Source organism: Malania oleifera, chromosome 12 (assembly GCF_029873635.1).
Source record: "Malania oleifera isolate guangnan ecotype guangnan chromosome 12, ASM2987363v1, whole genome shotgun sequence".
NCBI classification, from domain to species: Eukaryota; Viridiplantae; Streptophyta; class Magnoliopsida; order Santalales; family Ximeniaceae; genus Malania; species Malania oleifera.
Genome location: NC_080428.1, coordinates 57898537 through 57914203, shown reverse-complemented (window position 1 = coordinate 57914203; position 15667 = coordinate 57898537).

Sequence of the window (15667 nt, the reverse complement as noted above, 5' to 3'; positions counted from 1 at the left end):
GTTTGCGGGCAGAATGTAATCTAGGTAATCGTGGACATGTTGACTAAATCTGCTCACTTTGTACCGATGAAAGTTAGCTACTCCTTGAGTAGGATAGCAGATTTATATGTGCAAGAGATAGTTAGAATGTACGGGGTGCCAATATCCATTATTTTAGATCGAGACCCGAGATTCACTTCTCGATTCTAGAAGAGTTTACAGGAAGCACTGGAGACGAAACTTACCTTTAATACAACGTTCCACCCTCAGATTGATGGACAGTCAAAAAGGACGATACAGATATTAGAGGATATGTTATGGGCTTGCGTGTTAAATTTTGGCGGTAGTTGGATTCAGTTTCTATCGTTAGTGAAATTTGCCTATAACATTCCAGGCTAGCATCCTGGAATGGTACCATTCGAGGCATTGTATGGTCGGAGGTGTCGGTCTCCTCTGTATTGGGATAAGGTCGGTGAACGATAAGTATTGGGGCCCGAATTCGTATAGCAGGCTTCTGAGAAGGTCAGGTTGATCAGGGATAGGATTAAATCAGCTCAGAGTCAGCAGAAGAGTTACACGGATGTTCGCTATCGTGAGTTGGAATTCGAGGTTGGGGGTAAGATATTCTTGAGAATCGCTCCGATGAAAGGGGTGATGAGATTTGGGAAGAAGGGCAAGCTGAGCTCGAGGTATATCAGACCATTTGAGGTATTGGAACGAATAGGTCTGGTGGCCTACAGATTGCACTACCCCCAACGCTCTAGAGGATCCATGATGTGTTTCACATATTCATGTTGAGAAGGTACGTGTCAGATCCATCGCATGTGATTAGTTACGAATCCTTAGAGATTAGGGATGCCTTGGCATATGAGGAGGTACCTGTTCATATTCTAGTCCGTAAAGTTTAGAAGCTACATACCAAGGAGATACAGTTAGTGAAGGTGTGGCGGAATCACACGATTGAGGAAGCTTCTTAAGAGTTAAAGACGAAAATACATCGAAAATATTCACAGTTGTTCTGAGCAGTAGTTTTGGTAGCAAAATCAGTATGGGTATATATGTATGTAATATTATGTTATTGTAGTAATTTTATATGGTTAGTCTCTGGGGGAGTGTGTGATATTGTGAGCTCCCGAGACAGTGTATGTATGTAACCACAATATTCCTCCTCCATAAGTGAGGATATGTATGTATTTGTGATGGAGCTATTATATGGTGGCTACCGGCTCTTTCTAGAGTCGGGTATGCGTTGGGTATGTAGTTGAGTTTGTAAATGAGATATTACAAATTTTGAGGATGAAATTTTTGTATGGAGGGGAGGTTGTAAGAACTCGATCTGAGATAGGTGCATTAAATAAATAAGAAAAGAGAAGGAAAATTTAAAAGGGTAAAAATCTCGACGAGGCTTCTTTTCTTGTCAACGAAGTCCCTTGTGCATCTCGACGACAAGTTTCAGTGGTTCATCGACGAGGAGATACCGAGAGATTTTGGGAAATCCTGAAATCTTAGTGTTGACTCTACAAGTCCAATATTGTTTTGATAATGACAAAACTTGGTATATGATCTGTGCAATTGAGATTGTGAACATGAATTATATTAAGCATGCACAGAAGGATAACAAGTAATGGAAGCCATGAAGATTAAAGCTTACATATCTTGGCACATTTCATGGAACTAAAAGAATACGAAAATCAATATGCAAGCGGTAAAGTTCAAGAACATCATGAGAATGGGTACTTAGAACTCATGTAATTACATTTTCATATGATTTAATTTGAGGTTCAAATCAAACCTTAGAATGACTTTAGGACTCATGCATTTCATGAATATCATTAGGGGACATTCATGGACTTGGAAATAATGTCAAAATCCTAGAAAGTATTTTTATAAAAGAGTCAAGAAATAAAGCAAAATAGATTTTTCAAACTAAAAGAAAAAAACCAGGAATTGGGAACTTCAGAAGACCGAAGTCAACGGTCAATCGTATGAAGTGGCAACTTCAGAAAACCGAAGTTAACCTCAGTCGTATGAAGAATTTCTTCAGAAGACCGAAGATTAAGTTTAGTCGTCTAAAGAAATTTTGGTGAAACTCAGAACCTGGCAAAAGCACCTCAGAAGACTGAATGCACACTTCAATCATCGGAACCCGATACTTCAGTCGTCTGAGCCCCAACCTCAGTCATCTGACCCCGTGTCCAGGTTATTTTTTTGAAGCTTAAAAAGAACTTCAATTGTCTAGGCCCTTGACCTCAATTGTCTGAACTTGTAGGAAAACTTAAAAATTCAATTTTTATTAAGAGAACTCGCAAGATATTTTTTGATCCAACGGTTGAGATCTTTTCGAAAGGCAAGATCACTATATATACATCATCTAAACCCTAGTGTAAACATAGAGATCAACGAGAATACACAAGAACACACCTTTGACATTCACTTGAGGAGTTTTGCACGTTTAGCTCAATTGGAACATACTGCTGAAACTTTAGATTCAGATTTTAAAGTTCTTACGTCGAATCTGAGCTGAGGCTACCTCGATTTACAAAAGAAAATCTAGCAATCATTGTGCATTCAACTTGGTATTAAGGTTTGGTTAATCCATTTATTTTTATCAAGAGATTCTCATATCAAAAATCTGTTTTTGAATATCTTTAGAGAAGTTTGATATTGAGTTTTCACATTCATATAAATATTGTTTTTGACAAGTTCAATACTTGAGAAAGTTTTTTATTAGGCCATTGATCAAAGAGTAACATTCAAGTGTGTTCTTAGTTAAAGACTTGATGTTTTGAATATTTGTAAACTATTTGGTTAGATATCCTTAGAAGTGCATATATATATATATATATATATATATATATATATATATATATATTGAAGGATATTTTTTGAAAATCATATATTAAGTTTGTTGATCTTTGGTATTTTCATCATATAGATACTTATATATACATTAGGTCAAATATTACCAAGATCACATTTGAGATTGAAATCTTAAGAGAAATATTGTTTTGACAAAGTGTGTTTAAAATCTTTGTAATCTTCAAAGTTGTTTTTGTATTCAAAGATTTAACCTAAGTTCTCCAAAGCATTGAGTTATATAAATATTTTTGGGAGATTTGATAAAATGGGATTTGTGTGTTGAAGCATATCATTCATAAACGATTGTATCATTTCGTACATTCTAAGCTTCAAATTTCATTATATGGTAATGTATTAGGAATTTGAATTGTACTCATTAGCTCTGTTTGGAAGCAATTTTGAGTGTTTCAGAGATTTGATTGTAATCACAATTTGGGCTGTGAATCGAGTGTGAGGAAAAAGTTGTGTCTCTTGTAAGAAGCGGAGTAGGAGGGAGTTGTACCTCTTGTAAGCAGCGGTTTGTAAGTGATGCTCCGTCCCAATTTAAGGAGCTGGGATTATAGTGAAATCCTTGAGTGGGTTACTCAAGGCAAGGACGTAGGCCGAGTTGGCTGAACCTCGTAAAAATTGCGTTTGTCTTCTCTCTTCCCTTAACTCTTTACTTTCCACACTACATTTTATTTATTCGTATTGCATGTGTATGTTGATTAACGTTACACACAATTAATTGGGTAAAAAGAACTCATTGATAAAATAATTTTAATTCTGTCATAAATCCTTGAAATTGATTTGTTAAATATACAAATAAGGATTAAGTGGTAAATAGGTTCAAAGAATTTTAAAATACCCAATTCACCCCCCCTCCTGAGATTACACCTAAATCAACATTTGGTATCAGAGAGGGTGTGCATAGACTTAATAGTTATTTTGTAAAAAGATCACATGGCATACATCGGTGTAACTCCGGTGAGGGACACTCATCCACTAGACCACCAATTTTCTGTGGTGTAAATTACACCTATTGGAAACGTAGGATGAACATATATCTATTAAACGTAGATTAGAAGGTATGGAAAATAGTCACTAAGGGTAATCATATTCCCATGAAAGTAATTGACAAAATTAATGTACCTAAAACTGAAGATGAGTATATAGAGGAAGACTAGAAATCAGTGCAAATAAATGCTATTGCAGTGAACTTACTTTTCTGTGCATTAGATGTAAATGAATTTAATAGGGTAATGGCATGTAACTCGGTTAAAGAAATTTGGGAAAAATTAGAAGTTACATATGAAGGCACTAAGGAAGTAAAAGACAGTAGGATAGAGATACTCACCAGTGAATATGAAGCATTTAAAATGACAACAGATGAATCTATACAATTCATGTACACTAGATTCACACACATCATAAATTCTTCAAATAGTCTTGGAAAAACTTACCCTACTTATGAGTTGATCAGGAAAATACTCAGGGGACTACCTCCTATGTGGGAAGCGAAAGCTACGAAAATAGCAAAAGGGAGAAATCTCAAGGAGATTTTGGTGGATGAACTCATTGGATCGCTCATCACCTATGAGCTGGCTATAAATGAGAGAAAAGTGAGCAGAATAAGGCAAAGAAAATTACCGCACTCAAGGCATCGTCAACCAACTCTAGTGAAGAAAGTGATTCAGAATCAGATGATGACATGACCTTGCTAACAAAGAAATTCAGGAAGTTCTTGAAGAAAAATAAGAAGTTCAACAGATAATTCCAAAACTCAAAATCAGAAAGAGGAGAGTCAAGCATGAAGAAAAAGAAGGAAGATCCTCCAACATGCTACAACTGCCGAGAGGTGGGACACATCAAGCCTAAGTGTCCCAAACTAGTGAAAGCCTCAAAGAAAAAGAAGAAGGCGTTGAAAGTCAGTTGAGATACACACAACACTAGCTGTTCAGAATCTGAATCCAGCGACGACTAGATTGCCAATCTGTGTCTAATGGCACATGATGACCTTGAGGTACAATCATCATTTTTATCATCTTCGTATTATTCTAGTGATTCTAAAAATGAAAATGGCTTGATTTCATATAATGAACTGAAACAATAATACTTGTACACTATTAAAATGCTTGAGAAGAAAACAAAGAAAATTTCTGAGTTGAAAAGTAAAGTCAAAGAACTTTCAAGTTTAGTTGAACGCCAAAATGAATCTCATGCATCTTTCATAAAAGACAAAGATTTGAAAATTGAGGAGTTAGAAAAGGATTTGAAATATAAATATGAAATTATTTGTAAATTTACTGAGGGAAAAAATAATTTTGAAAAGCTCCTAAGATCTCAAAGAAACTCCTTAGAAAATGAAGGGCTTGGTTTTAATGGGAAGGAAAATCTGAAGAAGAGATATCTTTAGATGGGTTATTTTATAAGAGAGTCAAAGTGATATGTTCCAACTAATAATTATCATAGAAAAACTACATGCCTTAAATGTAAAAGATTAGGTCACATAAAATTTGACTGCCCTTTCAAAAATAAAGATGTCAAAATTAAGAAAGTATGGAAGGTCAAAGGAGAATCTAGCACTAACCCCCCTAGACCCAAGAAAATCTGGGTACCAAAGCTGGTTGTTTGATTGTGTCTTGCAGATATGCTTAAAATTAGCATCCTCAAAAGACAGATGGTATAGGGATAGCGGATGCTCACGTCAGATGACCAGGGATAAAGCGAAGTTCACATCCCTCACACCCAAGGATGAAGGATTTGTTACTTTCAGAGATAATGCTAAGGGAAGGATCACAGGTGTAGGTAAAGTTGGTAATAATTCGTCACTTATTATTGATGATGTTTTACTAGTTGAGGGTTTAAAGCACAACTTGTTGAGTGTAGGCCAACTGTGCGATAAAGGTTACAAAGTGTCGTTTGAACATGACAAGTGCATAGTTGAACACAAAATTGATAATAAGATACTATTCACAGCTGAACGTCATGAAAATGTATATACCACAAGCTTTGATAACTTAACCTCACAAAGTGTGACATGCTTCTCTGCTATGAATGAAATTAACTGGATTTGGCATAGGAGACTAGGACACACAGACATGGATTTAATCTCAAAACTTGTTAAGAAAGAATTAGTTAAGGGACTACCTAAGACTAAATTAGTGAAAGATGAAATCTGTGATGCACGCCAACTAGAAAAACAAGCAAGAACAAGCTTTAAGAAGAAGAAAGAGATCTCCACTACTAGGCCACTCCAAATGCTGCACTTAGACTTATTTAGACCAAACCAAATTCAGAATTTATGAGAAAAATCATACGCATTTTTCATAGTTGATGATTTTTCAAGATACACATAGGTACTATTCTTAGGTCACAAAGATGAAGCATGTGAACAATTTATAAACCTGTGCAAGAAAATCCAAAATTAGAAGTGATAGAGGTAGAGAATTTAAAAATCAAGGCATGGAAGACTACTGTAATTCATTAGCAATTGCCCATAATTTTTTAGCTCTTAGAACACCTCAAAAAAATGGTGTAGTTGAAAGGAAAAATAGGTTTGTATAAGAAATGCCCAGAACTATGCATAACGAACATAAATTACCTCAGTATTTCTGGGCTGAGGCAATGAATACCGCCTGCTATGTGCTAAATAGGGTTCTGATTAGACAATCACTTAATAAGACTCCATACGAGTTATGGAATGGTTATAGACCAAACATATGATATTTTCATGTCTTTGCTGTAAATGTTTTGTGCTTAGAGACAACGAACATTTAGGAAAATTCGATGTGAAATCAGATGAAGGTATCTTCCTAGGGTGTGCCTTAGATAGTAAAGCCTATAGAGTATATGACAAACGAACATTGACGGTTATAGAATCTATTCATGTAGTGTTCGATGAGTCAAATCCCTTCTCCAAAAGAACTGATGAAGATGAAAGTGAAATCAACAAGGAACTTGAGAAACTATTCATTGAAAATGATTCTGAAAAGAAAAATGAATTAAGGAACCACCCACTGAAACTAGCCAAATTGAAAATGAGGTTAATGAACCATCTAGAGAATGGAAGTACATAAAGAATCATCCCATTAAAATCAATTAATAGGTGAACCATTACGTGGAGTAGCCACTCGATCCTCTCTTAGGAATATGATTAGTCATTTTATATTTCTATCTCAAGAAGAACCTAAGAATGAGAGTGAAGCTATAAAGGACGAATCATGGGTTTTGTCTATGCAAGAAGAGCTAAACCAGTTTGAGAGAAACAAAGTATGAACATTAGTTCCTAGACCCAAGGATAAGTTAATCATTGGAACAAAATGGATATATAAGAATAAATAGGATAAACATGGGATAGTTGTAAGAAATAAGGCAAGATTAGTAGCTCAGGGATATAACTAGGAAGAAGGAATAGATTTTGAAGAAACCTTTGCACCTGTAGCTAGGATGGAAGCCATACGAATGCTTTAAGCCTATGTAGCTTTTAAGGATTTCAAGCTATATCAAATGGATGTTAAGAGCGCATTTTTAAATGGAAACATAAATGAAGAAGTGTATGTAGAACAACCCCTAGGTTTTGAAAACCACGAGAATCCAAATCATGTTTATAAACTAACAAAAGTCTTGTACGGTTTAAAGCAAGCTCTTAGAGCTTGTTATGAAAGGCTAAGCAGTTTTCTACTAGAAAATGGATTTATAAGAGGAAAGATAGATACAACTTTGTTTATAAAGTTGAAGAAAAATGACTTGCTCCTAGTGCAAGTATATGTAGATGACATCATATTTGGAGCTACAAAACAAGAATTGTGTAATGAATTTGCTAATACTATGCAAAATGAATTTGAGATGAGCATGATGGGTGAACTAAATTTCTTCCTAGGACTTCAGATCAAATAAGCAAAACATGGAATATTCATAAATCAATCGAAGTATATTAGAGATCTACTCAAAAAGTTCAATATGGAAGATGGAAAAATACTAGGTACACCTATGAGCGCTTCATTGAAATTAGACAAAGATGAACAAGGTATACAAGTAGATGACAAGCTTTATCATGGAATGATAGGTAACTTACTTTATCTGACTGCCAGCAAACCTAACATAATGTTTAACATATGTTTGTGTGCAAGATCTCAGTCTGCACCAAAAGAGTCACATTTGTTAGCTGTCAAACGAATACTTAAATACCTGATAGGAACTGTGGAACTTGGGTTATGGTATCCTAAGTACACATCTTTTGAGATTATCAACTATTCAGATGCTGATTTTGCGGGTAGCAAAGTGGATAGGAAGAGCACGAGTGGTACTCGTCATTTCTTAGGACATTCCTTAGTCTTTTGGTTTTCTAAGAAGCAAAATTCAGTTGCGCTTTCCATAGCTGAGGCTGAACACATAGCGGTAGGTAGTTATTGTGCTCAAACAATATACATGAAGCAACAACCGAAGGATTTTGGATTAAGTTATGAAACAATCCCTATTAAATGCGAAAATATGAGTGTGATAAACATCTCAAAGAATCCCATATTACATTCACGAACTAAGCATATAGAAATACGACATTACTTTCTTCATGACCATGTACAAAAAGGGGATGTGACACTTGAGTTTGTATGCACGAATGAACAATGGGCAGATATATTCACGAAACCACTTGCGGAGGATAGGTTTATCTAAATTAGGCATGAATTAGGTCTGATGCATAGTTAAGAGGTTGCCTAGAATTATATTAGATGATATAATTTAGGGGGAGCAACGTCACTTAAGATGTAATCACTTGGTATCAAATCAATCAAATGTTGGTATCTCATTAATTAACATTTGATATCAAATCAATCAACATCTATTCACATTTGATATAAAAATAGTCCACAATTGGTATCCCATCAATAAACAGTTGATATCCTCACATGATCTTTGAAATTTATGCATTAGCAAGGGGGATAGTTGATGTCAAAAAGGGGGAGAAGAAATTTTTTTGTAAATCTAATGGTTGAACAAGTTTCAAACTTTGAGATTTCTAAGGGGAGAAGAACATAAGGTTATGTCCACTCATGTCTTATTATTATTGTTGGTTTAATAAGACTTACAATTCTTATTTTGATGATAAAAAACCATGATATGTTTAATGTGATTCAAAGTGAAAGTTTTTCAGGAAAAAGGCAAAGATTAAAGGAAGTGACAAAGCTCAAGAGCATGATAAAGCTTATGGATTAAAAAGAAATCTTGAAGAGCATGATAAAGCTTATGGATTAAAAAGAGATCTTGAAGAGCATGAGGATTAAAGATAACTTGGTGAAAGCTCAAAGAAAAGATCAAAAACTCAAAGATGATGGAAGAACAAGATTGAAGATCAAAGGATTAATTTTTTAAGGATGTTCTAAATGTAAGTACTTCAAGTTAATTTCAAGTATAAATTGATTTGAAGCTCTCAAGAAATTAAGAAATATATTTTTGAAAACTCTAAAGAATACTTTTATAATCAATGAAAAGAAAGGGTTTTGAAAAAGAAAAATTTTTAAACAGAAGGGCTAGGCGACTGTCTTATTGTGGCAGGCGACTGCCAAATTAAGTAAAAGTTTTTTTTTTTTTTAAAGAGACAGTAGCAAGACAGGCGACTGCCTAAACATGCCAGATGCCTGAGTGGACATGCCAGGTGATTGCCTTGGTTCTGGTAGGCGACTGCCAGTGTTCTGTGTTGAGATTTTGTTCTATGACAGGCGACTACCATTCGAACGTTGGCTTAAAAACTCTCAACGGGAAGATTTTTTAAATGAAGTTTTTGGATACTATTATTTTGAAAAACTTGGAAACTATTTCAAGGAAACTTTGGGGGTAAGGAATTACTTTTGAACATCTATAAATAGCTCCAAACTTCAAAGGTTTGAGAGACCCAAGCAATTTTCAAGCAATCAAAGTTCTCAAAGGCTCTCAAATTCTCTTGTGTTCAACTATTGAATTGCTACTTATTCAAACTCCGGAGTAAAGCTTTCAAAGTCAGAATCTTTCATATTTTGGAAGATATTTGGTGATCTATATTGAGTATTGAGCTTCAAATTCTTTTATATTTGAATTACTTTGAAGTATTATTGTGCTGAATGTTGTACTAACCTACTCTGCTGTGAAAGTGTTTTCTTGTACACAAAATCTTCTTTATCTTTGTTATTATTCATAGACGATTCAGGGCTGTAGAATTGTTGGACCAAACGAGGGAATATCATTTGGAGAGGCGGGCTCTAGCCTAACGAAAGGAGTGTTTGTAATCGGTATTGTTCCACCCGTCAACGGAACTGAACTAGTGAATCCTTTGGTGGTTTGCCAAAGGCGAGGACGTAGGCTGGGTATAAGCCGAACCTCATAAAATCTTGTGTCTCTCTTCTTCCTTCATCTTTACTTTTTCAGCAAAGACTTACAATCTATGTGTATGGTTTTAAATTGTTAATTCTGAGTGTTTAGTTGTTAAATAGACCGGAGGATAATTTGTTTTTGGGCTTGATCAGCATTGATTGCGGAAACCGAAAGGGACTACGTTGGTTGACCAACCTAAACTTATTAATCTGAAAGTTTGTTTAAAAGCTAAACATAAAGAAGACTTGTGAGTTTGGAATAAACACAGGGTTTACATAAATTTAGCTTGTTTTACAATTCATTACAGGGCTATTGAGACAAAGATTGAGTTTTTGATTATCTTGATTGGTCGTGGTTGAATTGTTTTATATTTACTTGTTGTGGTTGTTGATATTAAACAAAGAATTAAAATTGAAATAATTTTAAAATTCTAATTCACCCCCCCCCCTCTTGAGAAGCTATCCTAATTTCAACTATATACCTTTTTGTTGATGTTAAAAGGGGGAGAAAAAATAAACAAAAATAAAAGAGAAATCAGGAGAAAAAGCAACAATAAAAGAAATCAAGAAATATCGGAAGCATAAATATAAAATATCAGGAGAGTAGGATAATAGCAAAAATTGTTTGAAATATCAGGGGCATATTCCATTTGGAATCAGGCTATACAACGTGTGTATGAACATAAGCATATTTCATTTATTGAATAGTTGATGCATTAATTGAGGGGGAGCCTTGTTAGGCATAACCCATTATATACCTATTATATATTTTTGCTCGTGCATTTGTCATCATCAAAAAGGGGGAGATTGTTGACTCTACGAGTCCAATCCTGTTTTGATAATGACAAATCACTTGGTATTCGATCTATGCAATTGAGATTGTGAACATGAATTATATTAAGCATGATAGAAGGACAACAAGTAATGGAAGCCATGAAGATTAAAGGTCACATATCTTGGCACATTCCATGGAACTCAAAGAATATGAGAATCAAGATGCAAGCGGCAAAGTTCAAGAACGTCATGGGAATGGTTACTTAGAACTTATGTACTTACATTTTCATATGATTTAATTTGAGGCTCAAATCATACCTTAGAATGACTTTAGAACTCATGCATTTCATGAACATCATTAGGGGACATTTATGAACTTAGAAATAATGTCAATTTACAAAAGACAATCAAGCAATTATTGTGCATTCAACTTGGTATTGAGGTTTGGTTAATCTATTTAGTTTTATCAAGATATTCTCATATCAACATCTGTTTTTGAATATCTTTAGATAAGTTTGATATTGAGTTTTCACATTCATATAAAGATTGTTTTTGACAAGTTCAATACTTGAGAAAGTTTTTTATTAGGCCATTGATCAAAGAGTAACATTCAAGTGTGTTCTTAGATAAAGACTTGATGTTTTGAATATTTCTAAACTATTTGGTTAGATATCCTTAGAAGTGCATAAATATATATATATATATATATATATATATATATATTGAAGGATATTTTCTGAAAATCATATATTAAGTTTGTTGATCTTTGGTATTCTCATCATATAGATACTTATATATACATTAGGTCAAATATTACCAAGATCACATTGAGATTGAAATCTTGAGAGAAATATTGTTTTGACAAAATGTTTTTAAAATCTTTGCAATCTTTAAAGTTGTTTTTGTATTCAAAGATTTAACCTAAGTTCTCTAAAGCATTGAGTTGTATAAATATTTTTGAGAGATTTGATAAAAAAGGATTTGTGTGTTGAAGCATATCATTCATAAACGATTGTATCATTTCATACATTCCGAACTTCAAATTTCATCATATGGTAATGTATTAGGAATTTGAATTGTACTCACTAACTTTGTTTGGAAGCAATTTTGAGTGTTTTAGAGATTTGATTGTGATCACGGTTCGGGCTGTGAACCAGGCGTGAGAAGAGAGATGTATCTCTTGTAAGCAGTGGAGTAGGAGGGAGTTGTACCTCTTGTAAGCAGCGGATTGTAAGGGAAGCTCCATCCCAATTTAAGGAGCAGGGATTATCGTGAAATCCTTAAGTGGGTTGCTCAAGGCGAGGGCGTAGGCCGAGTTGGCTGAACCTCGTAAAAATTGCGTTTGTCTTCTCTTTTCCCTTAACTCTTTACTTTCCATACTACATTTTATTTATTCGTATTGCATGTGTATGTTGATTAACTTTATACACAATTAATTGGGTAAAAAGAATTCATTAATAAAATAATTTTAATTCTATCATAAATCCCTGAAATTGATTTGTTAAATATACGAATAGGGATTAAGTGGTAAATAGGTTTAAAGAATTTTAAAATACCCAATTCACCCCCCTCTTAGGGTTACACCTAAATCAACACTCAGGTTTGTTGACGAGTCCACTTTGACATCGACAAACTTCCTTCTTTGGCTCGTTGATGAGGATGTCGTCTCGTCGACGAGGCTGGCTGGGTCAACCTTGCTATAAATGTCTTTTAGCTTTGCTTAATGAAGAAGAAACTAAAAATCTCTCTTTCTCTCTCTCTAGAACTCGAATACTCTCTCTCTCTCTCTCTCTCTCTCTCTCTCTCTCTAGGATTTCGGTCCGTCTGTTGCCGAAATCAACTATCTGACGTTGCTACGTGGATCAGGAGGAGAATCTCTTCGAGTATAGTGGATCTGAATTTCGTTTCGAGGATTTTCGAGTTTTAACCCAAAATTGAGGTAAGGGTCCGATATCGTTTTGGTTCCGGTAGATCTGTAGAGAATAGTATTGTAAGGAAGTATTGTTCTTCGTTGTTTAGGTTATTGTAATCACACCTAGGGCCCATCCGTGGGTTCGGGGCGTGACATGGTCTCACTTACGGGGCTGAGACTCCCCAATTCAATTCCGAGCTGAACCCAACTGATACATTAAAAATATTTTTGTATATTAAAATGCTTCTGAAAAATAAAAACAAAAATGTACACATTTAAGCTCAAATGCATACACTCTAATATGATATGAAATATATGCTCAGTAAAGTAAAGGGTGCTTATCTAAATAATTTGCATTTGACATGATCTTGATTCAGCCAAGAAAATATTTGGGATGGAGATTCGCCATGATAGGACTACAAGGAGATTATGGTTATCTCAGCGTGGTTATGTTCAGAAGGTGGTGGAGAGGCTTAGCATAGCTAATGCAAGATCGATGTGTAAACCTCTAGCGAATCATTTCAAGTTGTCTACTACAGTTTGACCAAGTTCGGATGAGGAAATCTGGTATATGTCAAAGGTCCCCTATGCTAGTGTTGTGGGGAGTTTAATGTATGTCATGGTATGTACGAAACCAAATTTGGCTCATGCGGTAAGCGTGGTGAGCAAGTTCCTCTCTAATCCAGGAAGGCGGCATTGGGAAGCCATCAAATGGATACTTAGATACTTGCGGGGTACATCGAGATATGGCATTATGTTCAGCAAGCAACAGGGTTGTCCTTTAGTTATAGGGTTTGTTGATGCAGATTATGTTGGGGATATGGATGATAGAAGATCCACTACGGAATATGTGTTTACCCTTGTAGGAGGATCGGTATGTTAGAGATCCATGGTATAGTTTCTGGTTGCATTGTCCAAAACTGAGGCGGAATATATGGCAGTTGCCAAAGTTGCAAAGGAGGCCTTATGGCTTACTAGTTTAGTCAGAGAGCTAGGGTTACAGCAAGATGGTTTGGTGCTGCATTGTAGTCAAAGTGTCATTTACTTGGCGAAGAATCAAGTATACCATGTTAGGACCAAACACATTAATGTGAGGTTTCACAGAGTACGGGAATTGATTACTTTAGGTGAACTATGTTGGAGAAAGTTCACACGTCTGATAATGCAGCAGATACTCTGACCAAATCAGTTAGTTCAGAGAATTTTAAGCATTGCTTGGACTTACTCCATGTCTCCAAGTGATAGAAGGGAGACATACCCAACCAAGCGTTTTTAAGTTCAAAGTGAAGCAGTTCATGTTTTTTAGATTCTCCTAAAGAGCGTATAATCACCAAGGTGGAGATTGTTATTTGTGGCTTTTATACTTCTATTTTGGTAAGCGAAAAAGGAAGGAAGAAAACATGAAAGGGGCAGCACAGCATGACTCATCGACGAGAGCCCTGTATTTGTCGACGAGGGAATAGCAAAGGTTCGTTGATGAAGACTCAGAAGCTTATTGACAAATAATTACTGAGAATAGGAAATTTCAGACTTCTGGCATCGTCGACGAGAGCCTTGTATTCATCAACGAAGGTTCTTCTTGGGCTTGTCAACGAAGCCTTGTGTTCGTTGACGAGAGGTGCCTGAGCTACGGAAGTTTTTCTGAATTTTGAATTTTTGAACGTTGAGTGGTTGGGCAAACGGAGGGAAACCTCTGAGGAACCTCTATATATGTCATCTGGGCATATTTTGAGAGTGAAGTGATCATTATTGAAGTGTATTGTGTACATTTTGATTTCCTTAGTGAAATTTGAGTGTCATTGCTTCCATGGATGTAGGCTTTGTCGAACCATGTAAATCTTTGTGTTGATCTTGTTCTAGTTGTGTGTGTTATTTACATTTGCTTCTTGTTATTTATTCCGCTGTGCATCGTCATTATACGATCCATTTCACCATATATATATATATATATATATATGGAAAATACATACTTTTCAACATAAACATACTTTATCGTAATAAGTTTCTCTATATATGCAAATCATATGTTATGTTATATCTATACATAAAAGAATTTTCCCCTGAATGGACAATCATATAGTATCATGTAATAACCCCACATGATCGAGTTGTGTGGCCTGTAGGCGAGACTTAGCAATGACTGGCCTACCATGCTAAGCCAAATATAACGCGTTTGTAAGTACGATTGGCCTACCCAGCTTGGTTTGAACTTCCAGGGGGTACTCCACTCTTCTCTGGGCACAATCGACTATCCATATACCAATACTCTATCTAAGTAGTGTGGTAGCACTGACTAATCTAGCTAGCTACGGTGTCGTGCTCTGAATATAATTGGTCCATCAAGGTTCTAATACCATATAATACTGTCTACATATATATATAATAAAATTGATACATGATTTCACTTCATAAAACCTGTATAGATATTGTCATATCATAAATCTGTCTGAGTACTGTCATATCATAATTTTGGCTGTATAAGATTTGGCATATCATATTTCTGTATAAAAATGTCATTTCATACTGATCTCGACATAAAGTCGGTTGAACTACCATTTCATATTGAACTTGGCATAAAGCCGACTGAACTGTCATATCATAATTCTGTATAAATCTATAATTTGCTATATATTTTCATGAGATATTCTAACAGGTTTATTTATACAGTAACATATTCATTACTCATGCCTCACAATTTGAGTGATAATTCATAATATAAAAATCTGCCTAGGAAAAAAATATTTTTCTGAGGAATAAACGTATAATCATCTCTAGGGTTTACTTATACCCAAAATACTTGGTTTTCAATAAATATACA